Consider the following 18,812-nt stretch of genomic DNA (forward strand, 5'->3'; position numbering starts at 1 on the left):
ACATGAAACCAGATAATATTTTCACTGTGTCAGATTCTTGATGCCCATTTTTAGCAGGCAAAATCTTCCCATTAAATTTTGGAAGTCACTTGAGCACACTTATTAAAAGCCATTTCTTAACAAGGGTAGAACCTAGCAGGGTTTTACCTGCTTCATAGTTTTTCTCAACCCAGAGTTTACTATTTACATCAAAATTTGCACTGAATGTAAGGGACTCTCATAATTTTGTTTTTGTCTCTGTTATTTTTTGCCTTTTCAGTAACTTCTTGATTTTATAAGTTCTAATATAGATTGATTATTATTTTGGGAGCGGAATTATACGCCTCCAAAGCATTCCCACTGAGTCAGTCTTTGGAAGATAAATTCATTCTATCTCCATACACAGTAAATAAATTGTATGCTAAAGAGATCAGCCTTTTTAAATATCATCATGTCTTTTTTTTTAAATGTATCTTCATCTTTCCAAGCTCAATAAGTGAACTGTTATGAGTCAGACTAAAAAAGAGAAAAAACAAACAAACACAGAGAAGTGCAGTATTACCTCTGCTTTCCAAATCATCAGGCATTTAAATTAGATTATGACATTATAATCTTTCAGCTAATATTTAGTTTTCCCTTACCAATTACCTCTGTGAAGTATATTTAATATAGTCCACAACTAGAGGGAATTTGAACAAGATTACTTTAGCTCCATAGTTCTGCAGAAACTATTGTCATTCACATTTAGTAGTTTCTAGGTCAGCAGTTAATCTTCCAGCCAAGTTCTAAATAAATCCTTATTCTTAAATCACTCTTAAATCTAGAATGATCATTTGACAGCACTGATACTGAAATCACTGATCCTTCAAGCATCCTTGTCCTGCAAGGATACTCTAACAAAATTAAAGCCCCCAATCCAGTCCCAGCTCTCAAAATCCCAGTCAATAGTGTCCCACATTCCCTCTCCAACAGCAGCCATTATCCTGGGTCCCCATATCCTCTTCTTCCAATGCCCTACCTTAAAACCTCTTTATTAGTTCCTCCAGCAATTTCAGAATGTTTCAGAAAGCAGCAGAATATCTCAGATAAAAGGCAACAGACAAGCCATGGGAAGGCAAAGAGGAAACGTCATTGTTCAGAGAAGGGAGAAAAGAGAGTGAATCCAATTCCATCAGCTGAAGAATGTCACACCAAACAGCAGATATTAGGAGAACTAGATGGTTCTTGCCAGGTCATAAGCCAGTGGGATAGGGATAGATCAGAAGAGCTCTCCCTCAGACACAAACTTTGTCTGTTCTAGGACCCTTCTCTGGAAAAATCCCATCATTGAGACTAGAACTGAGGAGTTTTTAACCCAAATATCTGTACAGTACTAAAAGCCTTTGAGAAAATCAGCATGCTACAAGACATCCAGAAAACAGTAACAAATCATTATCCTTGCTCCAGGTAAAGTTCCTTTGCTGAAGGCCAAAGTTGTGCAAGAGAAGGGTTTTGGCCTCACACCTGCCCATGAAAATAAAAGCTTAGTAAATGTCCGTCCTTTGGCTGACAGAAATAAAAGAAGTGTGAGAAGCTGCCAGAAACTTCCTCCAGATGGCTCTAAGATGGACATGCTCCTGGCCAAGGCCGGGCCAATTGGAAGTGGTGGCAATGCCTCTGTGATAACATATTTAAGAAGAAGAAAAAAGAAATGAGTGATAATACGTGAGAGGAACAACTCTGCAGACACCAAGGTCAGTGAGGAAGGAAGGGCAGGAGGTGCTCCAGGTGCCAGAGCTGAAAATGCCCTGCAGCCCAGGGTGCAGCCCATGGTGAAGCAGCTGAGCCCATGCAGAACCATGGGGATGCAGTGATCCACCTGCAGCTCAGGAGAAGCCCCACGCTGGAGCAGGTGGATGCCTTAGGGGAGGCTGTGAACTTGTGGAAGGCCTGTGCTGAAACAGGCTCCTGGGCAGGAGCCTGCAGAGAGAGGAGCCTGTGCTGCAGGCAGGTTTGCTGGTAGGACTTGTGACCCCATGGGACACCCATGCTGGATCAGCCTGTCCTTGCACACCACAGAAGAGTGCATCCACACTGCAGCAGTTTGTGGAGGACTTTTGATCATGGGATGGACCCCTGTCCAGAGAGCTTAGAGATCAGAAAAAAATTCTTCACCCAGAGGGTGGTTGGGTACTGAAACAGGCTCCCCAGGGAGATGGTCACAGCACCAACCTGAAAGAGTTCAAGAAGGGTTTGAACAATGCTCTCAGGCACATGGTGTGACTCTTGGGGTATCCTGTCCAGAGATTAGAGTTGGACTCAATTCTTGTGGGTCCCTTCCAACTCAGCTTGTCCTGTGATTTTGTGTAAGACTAAACTACAGTTAAAATATTTAATTTGTTAGGATTTTTCCTAACAAATTTCTTTTGCTACTATTTTTAATCCCTGCTTCCCTCATCTATCTGTGCTATCCATCCATCCATCGGTGTTTTGTTTTATCATAATTACTTAGTTTTTGCTTTTCTGATATTTGGCCTGAAAGGCCTATTTCATTTTCTCTTCACACAGCTTAATTTCCTTCCTCTCTAAATGTCTAAATTGCTATGTACAAAATACATTACATCAAATACATGCTGCTGTAGAAGCTGAGAATAAATGGTTTGGCACCTGGTAGATGCTGAGTTGCCAAGTTACCACTCCAGATATCTGCAATCTCATTGTTGAAATGCTAGTAGCATTCATCCTTTGCTCACATGCACTATAGAGTTATAGGAAATAAACAGTCATAATGAATAGAAAATACTACAATTTAAGAAGAAAATATGAGGGAAAAAATTGACAAAAAACTCCTGGAATGCTTTTGTGAGACCTTTAAACACCTTGAATTATTTCCTTCAATGCTAGTGTCCTTAATTAAATCCTCACCAGCTCTGCACTAACTCCGGGGTAAAATTACAACCCTTGATCTTTTCATGGGGATTTCTTAACTCTCCCATTCACCAATTTCAATTCTCTTTGTAGAGAAGGAAAGGCTGAGAGAATTACAGTTGTTCATTAGAGTAGAAAAGAGAAGGTTTCAGGATGAGCTAATCCCAGCCTCCCAGTACCTGAAGAAGGAGAGGGACTTTTTATGAGACATATAGTGACAAGACAAGGGGGAATGGCTTCTAACTGAAAGACATTAGTCCTTATCCCTATTAGATATAAGGGAAGTATTCTTTACTGTGGGAGTGGGGATACACTGGAACAAGTTACCCAGAAATTTTGTGGGTGCCCCATCCCTGGAGGTGTTCAAGGCCCAGCTGGATGGAGTTCTGAGAAACCTGGTCCAGTGAAAGGCATCCCTGCCACTGGCAGCAAGATGGAACTCGATGACTTTTGAGGTGCCTTCCTTAAACAAAACCATTCTGTCATTCTATTATTACACCATTTTTCAAGTGGCCATGTCTGTATTTCCTGCTTGTAACACACCATTTCTTCTGTCTTCTCCATCACTATCTTCCTCTTAGAGACTTTTTTTATTAGTGGTACCTCTCTGCATTAGTCCTAAAGTCAGGTAGTCAAAAATAATGACATTGATAATACTTTTCCTTAATCCATTTTTCTGGGATGGTCACTGTATGGTGATTGAGATGAAAAATGCATGAAATATCAAAAAAAAAAAATTAACCTGTAATAGACATCTCTTTTTGCCTTTGTGGGTTTATGTTTTGTGTCAACTCATTAAACTATGCTTTTCCTTGCATTTGCTCTTCATAGTCTAACAAATATGTTCTAGCAAGTTAAACCCTATTGTGTTTAGCAACTTCCATACATTTTGGGGGGATTTTTTAAACAGAAACTGGTCTGTCTGTGTTGAAACTATGTATCAAGTTCCTAACCTGAGATGAGTAAATATAACATCTCTAACACAATTTATTGAAACTTAACCTCTTTTTAGATTTCTCTCCACTTTCTGTTATTTCACTCAGAAATTTTTGTTTCAGAAATAATTTGGAGCAACAACACTCACAAGCTGGGAATTGTTTTATTTCAGAAGTTATTTATTATTAAATAGCAGCAATACTTTAAAATTTGCTTTTCCAGCAAAATTATGTAATCAGATGATAGCAGTTGAAGTAGGAATGAGGAAACAATGAGGAAATGGATGGAAAACACAAGAATAGATGTGGTAGAAATATTATTGTCAGTCTTGCAAGAACTTTTTTTTTTCTGTATGTATATATTGTCTTGGGAGGGATTTAATTTTGTATTTGACATTTACTGTTTTTCCCAAGCAGCACTCTTTTAGAGTGTTACCTTGGTGTCCTTTATCTTGATTGCTTGAATGAAATATAGTATTAATTGTTTCTTTGGGCTTTTCTTGGACTGTATTCTGTAGGCATTTGCCTCAGTTTTGTTTGTTTAATTCTTGCTGTTCTTATTTTAACTTTAATTAGTTCAGTGTTCCTATTTCCAATCCAAGTTGCACAATGCTTTTTGAAGCAGCAAAGAAGTAGGTCAGTAGTTCTGGTCTTCAGGAAATGGTGACATTTTGCTCTTTTTTTTTCCATTATGAAGTGGAACTAAAATGACCTATAAAACATACTTTCAAAAACATCATTAAAAACATTTAGGGGAATCATATTACTTTGTTACAAAAATTTCTAAACATTTTATTATTAAAACATTTTGAAAAACCTGTAATTTGTATTAAAATAGAAGTTATTTAAAAAATAAATTTGGAAATAAATGATGCAAAACTTCCACAAATGTCAAAATGGGACCAACCTCTACATGAAAAAATGTGCCAAATTATCCAGAATTTCCAAATATATTACTTTCTTTTTCTAATAACTTTGTCAAGACTCAGTACTCTCCACTCCAGGGTAACTTTCAAGCAAAACAAAGTAGCCATTCCAAAAAGAAACACCATGATTTCTGTCTCTTAGAGAAATCTTTCTGCTTTCCCTTTGCTCCCCACTCACCTGCTTCTCTATTTTCTTCTGAACAGCACAAATAGCAGTGCTGTCTTCTCTTTGCTCAGGTTTCTGGCAGCCCCTCTCCTGGTAACTCCTGTTCATGGCTGACATCAACTTACAGAGCTCTGACTCATTTTATAGCTTCACTTCAAGTTGGCTTTCTTGCTTACCTTTGAATTGGCAACATCTGTTACGGCTTTGTCACAGCCAAAATGCAGAACTCTCCCCATGTGGAACGACTAACAGCCATGCTTTACACTACCCCACTTTTGGCATGTGACTTCCCTGGCTCCAGCTGGTCTTTTTCTGCCCTCAGTCTCCATAATTTCCATTTCTTCTCTTTCTGTCAGGGCTTCAATATGTTCATAGGCCTTTGACATATTTTATTGCCCCCACAGACCCATTCTGAACCAAATTCAACTGATACTGATGCACCCTACATAGCATCCTTCTATCCAAATAAAACTGCCAATATTTTTTGGTTTGTCTCCCCATTTCTGTCAGTCCAATGCATCCAAAACATTTTCTTTTCCAAGTTTTCCCTGCCACTGGGCTTTTTGCTAAACACTATCCTTTCTGCTATACCAGTTTATAATTAGGTATTGACTCTGATTCACTAAGTATGTGAAACTTTACACAAGTTTATATTTTCCGGATAGCTTTCAACTAAGATTAGTAGGACACATCTACAGGACACAAACATTCTTCAGTAATTCATCTTGCATTTTGATTTCTGCAGCATCCTGAAATTGGGACTGAGCTAGAATTGCTTGAGAATTGAACAGGATAAGCATGAAGAAATTGGACTGGAACAAAAGACCCAAGGGGAAAGGGCAGGTAAAGGCATAATTTATCAATACTCAGAGAAAGAAGCAATAAATGTGTGCCTGCTGGAGTGCATACTCTCTGGGGCTTTACATGGAACCTGGGATTCCTAGGTGTCACAATTTTGTTCACAATTAAAAAACAATTTGGTCTTCTGGTGCTTAATCTTAATTCTGGTGGTAATCTGGCGGTTAAAATTGTTGCTACCAGTGACTTTAATTTCTCAAATGGCAGAAATTCACATGAATCTCTTACTGTTACTCTGCTAGTGAAATAGGCAACATTCAGAGTCAACATGAGATGATGTTTTTCTTCATACAGCAGATCTAGGAATCACCAGAAGAAAGGATGTCTACAGAGAAAATTTAAGTCAGGAGGCATATATCTGTTCAGCAAAATGGGTAAAGTAGAAAAGCAGGTGAATGGTTAAATTTGTGCAGAAAGATGAAACACCAGGGGAAAGCACACTCATCTTAGCCCTTTAAAACCCTCTCCAACCACAGCTGAACTCCCTTGCACCAGGACTTTGCAAAGCACCCTTCAAGGAAAATAAATTAAAGAAAAAGCCATAGTGTGTTCCAGTGGACATTAAATGCCTACTCTGGGGTTGGATTGGGGTTTTATATATAAGGTGACTGTCAAATGCTTAATTCCTACTTCAGTTCTTGCAGATGCTGTGAGCACCCACAGTACCATACCAATTAGAAATGGAAAAATTGCACTTTCTGTAAAGTTCCTCTGCCTAGAGTCTGGACTGCAGAATTGCCTAGCATGTGTGAGTTTGTTCCTGCCAATAGAAGCTGTGCTTCATATTTTAATAGTATGGGTACTACCTGCTTATTTAATAGACAAATTTTGGGGCCAGTTATTTTTCAATTTAATTTTTATGCCTGTAGGTTAGATGCCTTCCATTTGCACATAGAACAGCAACAGCACACTCTTATCTCAGAAAGATCTTGAGCAGATTCAGTCATTTATACACACCAGATTGAGTGAGGCCCCAGCTGAGAGCTTGTGAAGGACATCCAGACCCAGCTACTACTGACATACTGATTTCAATTACTCTGAGGGTCTTCAGAGCAAGCTCACAGGTTGATTCCTAAGTAATGTTTGCCAGCATTAAGCACAGTCACCTTATAATTATGTCTTCAAAACACATTTTGAAAATTAGGTAAGCTCTAGAAATTATGAGGTGTACATAAATATATTATCTAATTAGTCATTAAATGGGCATTACCAATTTTGTGCACAGGAGGAGACAGACATTTGTGGAAAAAAAACAACATGAGAATATATCTAAATGTATATGTGAAATAAAATTAATAATGGGTGATGAGGCATCCTTTTTTATGAAACTTCTTACCTGGCAAGTGTTTGACTGTATCGTTTCAGTGTTATTCTAATGTAAGTATGTGTGTGTAATTGAACTAATGAATATTCTGCACATACTCTTGGTTTCTGTTGATTTCAGCTGACTTCTGACTGGTCCTTCTCATTAATTTCTCACTGGTCTCCAGTACATGATCATATGGTTTGCTGCAGTAATGCTGATTGCTCAGCCTAAATTCTAGTGAATAAAACCTGTAATATATTCACTGCAGAGCAAGTATAGCACATTTCAAGGAGTCAGCACAGTCAGCTCAGATCACTTCTTGTGCATTAGCAACAAAAGTAAAGCTCAAAAGCTGTGTTGTCCCTCAGAATCTCTGAAGCATGACAGACCATTCCCAATACTTTCTAGTGACACCTTTTGGTGATAAACCCATGGTCTGTGACCTCACTGAATGCACACCCTTGTGCCTCTCTTTTCTGCTGGCATATTTTCCCTAGCAATGAGTCTATTTAAAGATCCTTTTAGTGGCTGAAGAAGAAAACAAAAGAGAAAAATCAATGTATAATTTAAATAAGAGTTGAACAGAGTATGCAGTAGCAATGCTTAGTATAAGCAATCAGGATAAACTCTGAAATTAAGCCCTGTTTGTAGGCTAGGATTAATGACCTTGTATCACAGCTAGGGTTACATCTGGCAGAGGTCAAACATGAAAAGTTATCTTTAAATTTAAGACTTCAAATTCTAGAAAAAAAATAACTGATGTACTGGCCAAGGTCTACCGAAATCTCTGAGTCCAGGAGGTACACAGTTACAGTGATTACACTGACAACTGAGGTTTGAAATAAAATGGTCCAAAGTCAGTTTTCAAGAAAAAATAGTTAGTATAGCATCACTACCACAAAATCCTTGCTTGGCCAGATAGAATTGAGTCTTTTGAATGTCTTATTTAATAAGGCCCACATCTGTACTTCAGTTGTACTGTGATTATTACAGTTTAATATCTTAATTTTAGCCAGTGTGACACAATGGCTATGAAGAAGGTGCACTGGATTAACGTACTAGGTGATATTACTCATTTACATATTTGTTAACTCTTATGTCTCTTGATTCATAGATATTTAAACCTATAGAGGGTTTAAGTCCCATAGAGGGACTATGGAACTATTGTGATCATTTAGATGGACTTCTTGCAGAACATAAGCTGTAAGCCCAATCATTCATGTCTCAAATCAGTAAACTCTGAGATGCATCTTTCAGAACAAGTACCTTGCTATATTCCTTCTTCTTCTTGCCTGTACATGTTCTTGTTGCTTCCCTTGCTTTTTCCTCTGAAAAAAAAAGTCTATTTTCATCCAAAAACTCCTAGCAAAAAACATTTTTCTTAAATCACTCACAAATCCCAGCTGTCACTCATTAGATACTGCATATGAGAGTCACAGGTATGCTTACTTTTTGAGCACCTGCTCTGTACCAACTCTGACCAGTTACTGACACGGCAGTGACAATATTGCTCCTGTGTTATACATGGGCACGTTACATACACAGACTGTGATTCTGTCATATAGTTTATCACATGTACAGGAGGCAAGAAGGCAGGTGGAGAGTTATCATTACCTGTCTTGAATAGTTCTTTTAAGTGCTCTTGTTACTGCTACAGCCACAGAAATCTTGCCAAAAGGAGGAGACCCCAGGGATGTAACGTTACATAAGTTTTTATGTACCTTTCTGACTAGAACAAATGAATGGCTGACATCTTTTTGTGCAGACATGCAGGAGTGTTTCCAGGGAGGCAAGAATCATTGTTGATATAGCCCAGAATTAACCAGAATAGAAAGTGGATCTATTCCCCTCCTTTCCTTGTATGTGAGCACCTTCCAAGGCACCAGCAACAGCCACGCTATGTAGAGAGAGGTTTAATTGGGGTGCACAAATAATGGTCTAGAAATACATTTATCTTTAAATACAGAAGAGCCAGATCTGCTGGGAAAGACAGAAGAAAGCTGCTGGGACATGGAAGAGACCCTTCAATTATGCATTTTAAGGGAAAAATTGCCCATAGCCTTCCTTGGTCCTATCTGGTCTCCTCTGTATCTTGAGGCCTATCTTTTCTTTCCTCCCAAAGCCTTGTTGCTCATTGTCCTTCACAGCACAGAAGATCCATGACTCTGCTCAGCAACAGCCACAGCAGAATCCCAATTTGTCCCAAGTTATTGTCCCAAGAAGAGTTATTGCTCTGGCTTCACCCTCTGGACTTGCTCTGGGAAAGATAGATACAGATCTGTCCTTCCTTCCTTCCAAAATATTTCACTGAACCTGAGGGCCAAGAGTTGAGATCAAGACAAGCTTATTACCAAAATATGCAAGATATTCTTCTGCATTAAGCACTGAAAAATAACCTGGAGAGTGGAGGATCACAGCAAGAGCCATGTGATCTCTAAAGAAAGCTCTATATACAAACTACTGTCCATCCCTTGAAGGAGAAATGTTGCATGTCCCCTTACCCTTGGTGCCATAGAACCAAAGTGAATAGCATAGAACCAAGTACACCATAATATAAGCTAGTTCTCCATCAGAATGCTGTATTTACTGTATGCAAGATGTATGTGCATATATATTTATATAAATAATATGTATATGTGTGCCATTCTTGCTGTAGGTACTACATTTTAAACTACTATATGATTTTAATATTTAATGAAATATGATTTTTTATCCTATGTCCAAACCACTCTGGTCTTTCCTTCTATGTGTCAGACAGTGTTTATAAATTCCTTCTATGTGTCAAACAGTGTTTATAAATTCCTAATGAATTCTCTGTGAAGAATGCAACAAGAATTACAGCTGTTTTCAACTATAGATACCCTGAGTGAAGTGTATTGAGCTGCACTTTTCACTGACTGATATAGCTCTGCAATGTTGTAAGAGGAAAAGACAGGATTTATCCATGAAAATCAGATGTTATAGCAGCAGAAGAAATTATGCTAATGTGCATAATTAACAAAAGGTACCCCTCACAATTTTATCTCAAGATTTTACACGTAGGGAGATTTTATGCTGCAGTCATGCATAACATCTGCAAACGTCACATAACCAGTTCATATCAACAATGCTGATACTGAATTTATTGTAACCTGGGCATGCTGAAATGAACAGCTTGAGTGATTCAAGAAACTACAGTAAATGGTTTCTGCCTTCTCTTCATTAGCAATTTTTTTAACTTTTCTTGCACAATTTTATGTAATTACTTTGTACTTATTGAGAATTTTCATTATACAATCTCAAAGTTCTGAAACTGAACAGGCCTAAGAGAGGAAAACTATACTGTTTTTTCAATAAACTGCAAGTAAGACTGAGTTAATGGCCAAATCAGTGAAAAAGCAGAGTCACACCCACTGGGCCTCTGGGCTAAGTGCATCTGGAATTAAAATAATTCCACCTGCTTGGAATTATTTTAAAGGCCTTGCTACATTGAAGACTTTTCTCATTTGAATTATCCCTCTCTGAAGAGCTTTCTAAAAACAGTCCAAGTCATCTTAGCTAAAGGATGTTATGTTTGAAATAAAAGAACTAAGGAAGCTCATATTTATGTGTTATTTCAACCACCTTTAGAAGTACTATCATGCCACCTGAAATAGAGATAGAGATATAGATATAGATGATATAGATATAGATATAGATATAGATAGATATTGATAGATTATATAGATATATAGATTGATATAGATATAGATATAGATATATATTGGATATAGATACAGACATAGATGATATAGATGATATAGATGTAGACATAGATAAAGATAGAGAGAGAGAGAGATATAAAATTAGGTGTTCATTGAGTGGAGATGCACTTAATAAATTGTGCATGTGGTCTCTATAGAGGCAAGTGTAACTTGGTACCTTGCAGGAATACTGCCTTCTGAGTAGACAAATGTGAAATCAGAAGTTTTATCAAGCTTAACTTTCATCGGTGATTACATTCATCTTGCTTATGACATTGGATTTTAAAGACAAGATTCTCAGGTTAGACTTTGAGCTTATTTCATTGCCCCCAAATTGCTCCCAAAACAGTAAGATAGTAGACAAAATCAGGGATGAAGTGCTGAAGAATGCTGCATAAATCCATAAAAATTGTGTCTGCAAAAAAAGGAAATTTCTGTGTATTAATGGAACCATGCAGCATATCCATGATGCTACATTTTATAAGTATGCTTAAAAGCAAGATGCCTTTCTGCAACCAAAAGAGAAATGTTTACACACTATAAGACAATTTATGATTCCAGAAACTTAATGATTCTGCTAAACCCAGTACACAATTATGGTACATCCAGAATTTCCTGACTTCTGTATTTTTTTCAGCAGCAAATGCCCCAAGATCTTCAAAGAGGGTTGGGGATTTAGACACTTATTGTCTTGGAGATGTGAATAAGCCTCCTAACCTATATAGGTGTCAATCCAATATGCAAAGCCTATACAAAGTGTGCAGGACAGATGCTCTTAACCACTGCACCCACTGGCAGGGGTGGGAGTTTAAATTGATGAGTATTTTCAAAGCAGAATACGTATATTCCTTAGGTATAACCAGGATATTACATTATTTTCCCGTCATACAAGGACAAAATCTTACGTTATGTTGAACTCATCTGGGGGACCAGGAAGTTGAAATTTGAAAGTTTTTCTTTCAGACTATTTGTTGAACTCAACTGTGTTAGACTGGTGGTCCCCTGGTTTCCAATCTGCCCTGACTTTAAAAGCAATGACAGCCACTGCTTCCTCCTTTGCTGTGCCTGTCAGGGAGGTGGTAAGAGAATTCTGGTAGCTCTGCATGCAAAGGCACAACCTGTGGTGTTGCGGTGTGTTTTGTTAAGTTATTAGGTTGGTTTATTCCAATCCCCTCCTGTCTGAAAATGCTTCTGCCCCAGTTCTCCCTTCCCGCCTTTGGAGCTGTCTGTCTTCCTGGCTCCACCCCAGCCAACAATGTATCCCCTAAACTCCGCCCTGGTTTCCCTGGAAACCCCTGTATCTTTTCTTCTGATCCCTCCCGCCAATCACTCTCACTCCCCACCCTTACTGCTGGAATGTTCCAGCAGGGGAGTTCGATGGTTGGCTGAGGAACCGGGGCCCCTCCCCAGAATGTTTCCCGTTGGTGGTGCCCACGTGTCAATCCCTTGGACCCCACTCCCCACTGCACCCCCATTGGCCCAAGGCCTGGCACCGCCCTTGTTCTCCCTACCCCTTAAAACCTGTTGTCGGCCCCCCCCGTCGGCCCCCCCCCCCCCCCCCGTCTTCTCCTGTCGGTCCCTCCGGATTCATTAAAGCCTGGATTAAGCCACAGTTGGAGTCCGCCGTCTTCTTTCCGCTGGTTGCAGCCTTTACTGGACTCCGTCCTGCACAAGGTGTGCCTGCAGCCGCAAGCTGGGCACTGCCTTAGGCGCTATCCCGAAGCCAGCTCTCGGGAGAAGCCCCCTCGTGCTGCTGGCAGTGCTGGAGCTAGCCGGACGCTGACAATTGAGAGACACTGCTGCACTGTAGCAATGTTGTAAGACAAGAAGTTGAATGCTGGTTTTATGGACCTGATCCTGAATATAAAAACAGAAGCCTGGATTTTGGCATCTAGATTATTAATCCCTTTATTTTAGCTTTCAGATTCTCTGTGCAGTGTGGTGGGCAGCATGGCAGTCCAATCATATCAACTTTATGCCACTGACAAAAGGCAATGCCTAATAAATTTCTTAATATGTCACCTCTTTCCAGATCTAAAGGTTAAAGCCAAGTTCAAGTTGACAGCTCTGAGCACTGAGAACCAACACCCTGTGTGCTACAGAACCACAGCCTTATTCAATTCTCATCTCACTTCCATTTAAAATCTTGCCATGAGGATTTATATGGTTACATGTGTATCCTACATTAAATTTAATGAGAGAGCTATGGAGTTTGGAAATGACATTATTGGCATCCCTGGGTTTCTTCATCAGCTTTTTTTAAAATTTTGAACTATTCCCTGAAGCCTGTTATTATTTCTCATGAGCCTGAAATCTTAACATTTATTTTAATCAAGCAATACTATTTCATAATTCCACAAAATTGTTATTGTTTTCACTAAGACAGGCTCTTTGTGAAATAGTAACATTCCGATTCCATGTTTAAATCCCTACCTTACTATGTGTTAGAAAAATAAATTTCTAAATTTGTTTCTATGGAGACCTGATAGGATGAAGACACAATATATAATCCTGGTAATTGCAAGTCTTTAGTTTTCAGATCTACATAAAAATGCCAGCTTGAATAAGCTCTTTCATTAATAAATGGTATTTTATTTTTATCTGACATCCAGTTTTTCATATACAGGAATTTTATGTTTGAAAAATAGTAGAAAGCAAGATGACACAACCAAAGACATGTTAGGGTATGTTTTTCAAACAACTCAGGGACTTAGAAGTGTAGAAAGTGTCTAGGCTGCTCTGACTGCAGAAAATAAAAAGCATTACAATTTAAATTACATCATTCTGCATTATTGACTCCTTGGCTATGCTGAACATCAATAACACTTTTACTTTACCTCCTAAGTCACCCTGAATTTATCTCAGGGTTTTTTACAGATAGCTTTACAAATCCCTCCCATAAAAAAGAGATTTGTCAGTAGCACAGCCTCTACCCAGCACCATTGTGCCAAGAGACAATGGGCTATGTGCATGTGATCCACCAGCTCTATAAGTGTCCATACTCCAGACATATTTATTCAGAATCTTCCATCAAGATACCTCATTCTTTAAAGTACATTTGAGGGGAGAAAATGCAGAAGAAAAAGAAAAGATAATGCTTTCTCAAAAAAAACCCAAAAAACAGGGACCTTCAATTGAGTCCATTGCCAACACCCTTGATTTCCTTTATCTCTTGAGCAGTCTTATTTGGGACAGAGCTCAACAGACCTATGTGAGGTTTTGTTCAAACCTCCTTGAAGAGTTAACCACAGATTGATTCAGCAATGCTTCACAAGGCCTACATCTACCAGTTTACCTGTACCCACACACGGAATGTTTCACTGGCTAATAGACTATAACATTTCGTTTTTCTATTTGTGGAATACCCTATGGAATAGATGTGAGATTCATAATTCATTGTTCCTGTCATGGTGCAAAAGGAGAATTCCCACTGCAGGGCTGTCTGACTGCATGTCCTGGGGTCTGATTCCCTGCCCTCAGCAGAACTCCAGCTCTGATCTGAGTAAAACCAGCAGACATCACATAAGTGTTATATTCTGCTATGCATCATCAAGGAAAAGCATTTCTCTTATTGTATTGAGCTTGTGTATGCCTGGCTTTTGCATTCATAACCTGTTTAGCTCTTGCTTTATTCTTTGATGTAAGTAAAGCAATCTTTTAAAGAAATTAATAAAAGTTATATAATCTTATTTCAAAAGAGGCAGAGAAAGGAAAAAGATGCACAAAAAAAATGCCTTTTTGTCATAAAAATCAGGATTCTGTCAAATATATCCTGGTACTTATAATCTAGTCTTTGCATCTAAAATGATTAAATACATTGGATAGAGAAAAGTAAAGAATGAAATTAATAAACAAAGTCAAAGAAAAGGTTTAGTATGCAGAACCTTTGTGCCTCTAAAAAGACTTACACTTCAACATTAAAGATGACTCTTTTATTAAAGAGTTATATTTTGCCTTCATTGTTTTTGAAGGATATTTGTTTTCCAGGTTCTTAGATTTACAGAAGCCATCATCATTCCTGCAGTGTGTGTCTTCTTATAAGGCTATGTAAAGCATGTGCTGATAATGTGTATGCCTCACAGAACTCTTCATTACATACTGGAACTCAACAATTATTCTCTTTTGGGGGAGGGATTTAAACTGTGCCCTTTGAGTAAAACCAAACACTTTGACTGGATTTAAATGCTGTGGCATGGAGCTGAGCCTGCTTGCATCCCAGAGCTGTGCACAGACAGAGGGCTGAAGAGTGGACATATGGCTCTGTGCCGCCACAGGACAGTGATGTCAGTGAATTACAACCCACAGGACTGCATCAGCTGTACCACTGCTTGGAACCCCAAAGTGAATCCACAGCCTATCAAGGTACAGTTCTTTTTGTTTTCTTTTATGCTCTTAAAATGACTTGCTGGTATGTTGGCAGTCAGAGCTCTTGCTGAAGGCAGTTTGGATTACAAGTCTTCATCTCAGAATGATTAAAGATCAGATTTATGTAAAATTTAAATATTTTATAGCATAGCTGACAGCCCATTCTGAAGTGAAAACAAGTGTAAGAGCTGACTAAAAGCTTTGGTTTGGTGTTTAGACGAGAGCAACTGCTATAATTTTTTTTTATTTTCTTTGTTTGAGATCTATTGTTTTAACTGTGTCTATTTGATAACCTGTATTACTTAGTCAATACAATTCTTGAATTAGTTATGTGGGTGTTAAGCCAGGTGCACTTCTTTTGCCACGTTATCAAGAGCTCAGAAATGGTTGTCTTGGTTGAGGACTGCAGTCAGCCCAATGAGGCAGTGCTTCTGCTAATGTGCCCTCATGACTTTTTCTGTGAAGCCACACAGGAATGGAACTGCTTTTCCTTCTCAGAAGAAAAAGCTGGCCAGCATCTCTTTGGCTGAAACTAGTCAATGGGTCTCTCTTGCCCACAGGCCATTTTTTCTTCTTACACTTATTAGCCATGGGAAAAGATGATTGGGTCCCTCCAAGTCAGGTCAGACAACAGCTCTGAATAATGTTTTCCTGGGGAACCTCTCTTGTTCCAGGCACAGTAATACACCTTGGTTTTAGGCACATCTGTTTAGAAACTGGGGTGAGCATGTTGTCTTTCTTTTTAAATATCTGCTTGCTGGACTTGGAAATTCAGAGTGGTTTATCCTGAATAGTCTCATTAGGAGTCACTAAAAAGCATGTTACTTTGACATGTGAGGTGAGATCTGCTCTTCTATATTTTTATATATACCTTTAATTTCTAGATCCTAGATTTCCATATCTAAAGAACTGGGCATTTAAATACAGCATTTACCATAAAGAATACTTTTAATTTACATGAAGTAGACCTAAAAAATGGTAAGCTTTCCTGAAATATATGTCTGGAAAAATGTAAGTGTTTTTTTATTATTTAAAATTGCATTCAGATTTGAAGGTTTGACCCTGTGTTCATTTAATCAATTTCTGGTATCTATTAGAAATATCACTCTCTCAAGCTTTGTACCATCCATACTAAAGCAGATTGCTCCTTATCACTTATATCTTATGACTCTCTGTAGAAAAAGAACAGTTTTCAGGATGAAATATTTCTTTGAATAGCATCTAAGAAAAGGAAAACAATAGAATCAGAATTCATGAACTTTCAGAAAGTGCATAATTTAATTTAATTTGAAGTAATTATCCCTAGAAAAAATTGTACTAATTTTACAGCATTATCCATGTCTTTTGCTTTTGTTGTGAATGAACACATGTCTGTGATATAAATTATCTCTCTTTTAATTTAAAAGAGCATTACACTGTTCTGCAAAGGATCTAGATTCAGTTAGGGAGAGGACATGTTTTGTCATCTCAAATGAGTATTTTAAAGTAATCAAATTTGTATTTTAAAACTTCTTCAGCAAAATATCAGGCAAGCAGAGGAGAAAAAGGTCTTACATGACATATTTAAAGTAAAACCTCCAAAAGTAATATTTTATAAGGAAGATAGGTTCAAAGACAACACGGGGTTCCAAGACAAGATTGGGAGTCTTGGATTTACTTCTTGCTCCAATGGAGGCTGTTTGTGTAGTTTAGTTGTTTAGCTTCTGTTTATATTATTGTGACCATGCTATTTGATCCACCAGTAACAGAACCTTAAAACAGGCCAAAATATAATTGTCTCTCTTTAAGGCTACTTTTCCTATTGAATGCCATGAGAAGGGAATTATAACTGAAGGGATTATGACTGAAAATCAGATCTCTTTGCTTCTGTTTTCCTATTTCAAGAATAAATGGAATGGAAAATGAGCAGAGATGCAGCTTTGGAAAATCAATTATTTGGATCACCTCAGTAAAAATTTGTTTGATTTTTCACAGAGAAAACCTGTGAAATACTGAGAATATTACAGGTGCTATGTTTCTAGTTTCTTCAGTCTATTAATCATTTATTTTTGGTGAGGTTTTTGTTGTACTTTTTTAGGGGGTGGGTATTGTAGAATTTTTAGGCCAAGTAGTCAACGGCAATAATTCCTTTGACTTGTCAAAGGCAATAATTCCTTGACTTTGAGGTTGTTTTGGACAAATAAATTGCTTGCTAGTGTGACAATGAAATAATGGGCAGCAACAGTGTTTAGCTTTTGCTTTATTTGTTTTCAGTTCACTAGTACACTTAAAATATCAATGAGTTGGTTTTTTGCTAATCTTTTACTGTTTTTTTTGGTGCTGGACCAGAAGAATCTGCTGTTTTCTAGTGCTCTTCTCTTTCATTTTGCTAAGAAAAATCCCTGCCTTTTGTAGATTGCTACCATTTTCTTCCCTCTTACTACAATCCCCCATTGCCTAAAACTCGACATTTCTCTTAACAAAAATGCACAGGAACAGAATACAAGAAACCATATCTTGTTTTGGTTTATATCCCTTGTTCCAAACCCAGTGATATCTAACTTCAGGGGAAGGTAAGGCACAATCCATTGATAAGGAAGTCCTGTGTTCAACTCTGGGCCCCCAGCATAAGAACCTGGACCTGTTGGAGTGAGTCCAGAGGAGGACCACAAAGATGGTTGGAGAGCTGGAGCACCTCTCCTATGAGGACAGGCTGAGAGAGTTGGGGTTGTGCAGCCTGGCAAACAGAAGCTCCAGGGACACCTTATGGTGCCTTCCAGTACCTAAAGGGGACCTACAGGAAATCTGGAAATGGACTTTTTACAAGGGCATGGAGTGACAAGGTAATGCTTTAAACTGAAGCAGAGTAGGTTTAGATTGGATATTTAGAGGATGTTAATTACTGTGAGGATGGTGAGGCACTGAAACAATGCCCAGAGAGGTTGTAGATGCCTCATCCCTGGAAGTGTTCAAGGTCAGGTTGAATGGGGCCCTGTGCAACCTGATCTAGGGGGTGGCATCCCTGCCTTGGAAGGAGGTGGGGTTTGAACTGGGTGATCTTTACAGTCCTCTCCAACCCAAACCATTCTGTGGTTTGAAACATTATATTTAAAGGAGTAGATGGAAGAGAAAAAATCACAGGAAGTTTTGGCCAAGGCCTCGCCTGCTTGGGTATTAAAAGAAGAATTGTAGTGGATATTAAAAGTCTTATGGACTTACATTTTCCCAGCATGAGTTATTGAAAAATAATACAACTTTCAATAAAAGTGCTACTCTTTTATTATAACCTTAATGCTCACCTTTATTCTGGCTTTTATTGTAACTTTTAAGGAATGAAATGTCAAGCACATTCTTCAGTTAGTAGCAACTGATTCCTGGATGAGAAAATTCTTGGTGTTAAAAGCATCTGCCAAGCATCTTCACCCTACATTCTCTGTTGCTGATACACTATTATTGGGTGTACGTGTGTGTAGGCATCTGTCTGTCTATCCAGACACAGATTATAGTGTATACCTTGAGGTTTAAAATTTTATCAGTCCATGTGTTTCACATGAAATCCAAGAAATTACATGCCTCAGAAAACTTCATAAAGAAGAGGCATTTGACATTAAGACTGTTGTGACTTTTTGAGCACATCCAATTGACTACACCACTTAATTTTCTCCTCAG

Source organism: Molothrus aeneus, chromosome 1 (genome assembly GCF_037042795.1).
Source record: "Molothrus aeneus isolate 106 chromosome 1, BPBGC_Maene_1.0, whole genome shotgun sequence".
NCBI classification, from domain to species: Eukaryota; Metazoa; Chordata; class Aves; order Passeriformes; family Icteridae; genus Molothrus; species Molothrus aeneus.